This window comes from Sus scrofa, chromosome 3, assembly GCF_000003025.6.
Source record: "Sus scrofa isolate TJ Tabasco breed Duroc chromosome 3, Sscrofa11.1, whole genome shotgun sequence".
Lineage (NCBI taxonomy): Eukaryota > Metazoa > Chordata > Mammalia > Artiodactyla > Suidae > Sus > Sus scrofa.
Window position 1 is genome coordinate 78146254 of NC_010445.4, and position 1010 is coordinate 78147263.

The window sequence follows — 1010 nt, forward strand, 5'->3', positions numbered from 1 at the left end:
TCCTTGGCTTTGCTCAGCGGGTTAAGGATATGGTGTTGCCGTGAACTGCAGTGTAGGTCACAGACGTGGCTCAGATCTGGCATTGTGTGGCTGTAGTGTAGGCTGGCAGCTACAGCTCTGATTCAACTCCTAGCCTAGGAAATTCCATGAGCTGCAGTATGGCCCTAAAAAAACAAACAAACAAAAAGCATACAATATTTAGCACAGTATACTTTACATTATAATGTTTCAGCAAAATATTGTTTTGTTTTATTGAAGTATAATTGATTTATAATGTTGTGATAATTTCTTCTGTACATCAAAGTGATTCAGTTATACATGTACACATACCCATTCTCTCAGATTCTTTTCCCACATAGTTTATCACAGATTATTGGGTAGAGTCCTCATTATACAGCAGGTCCCCATTGTTCAATCATTCTATATTCCTCAGTGTGCATATGCAAATCCCAAACTACTAGTCCATTCTTCCCTCCCTGCCCTGTCCACTTTGGTAACATATAAGTTTGTTTTCAAAGTCTGTGAGTCTATTTCTTTTCTGCAAGTAAGTTCATTTGTATTCTTTTTTAAAATTCCACATATAAGTGATATATAATATTTGTCTTTCACTGTCTAACTTCACTTAGTATAATAATCTCTAGGTCCATCCATGTTGCTGCAAATGGGATTATTTCATTTTTATGGCTGAGTAATATTCCATTGTGTATATGTCCCACATCTAACTTTATACCTAAAGCAACTAGAGAAAGAATTTGATAATGAGGTGTAAAAAAATATTTTCTCTCAAGTTCATCAGGTAGTTACTTCTCACTTCCCACCATTCCACTTAAACTTCTGTCTTACTTTTTTCTCTTTTTCAGTTTTTCTAACACTTTTTCTGCAGAACTGCATTATTGTGGGTACAGGGTTGTCCTTTGGGTGATGAAAATATCTTGGATATACTTAGAGGTGATGGTTGCTCAGTATAGTGAATGTGCTAAATGCAACTGAATTGTACACGTTTTTTAAAA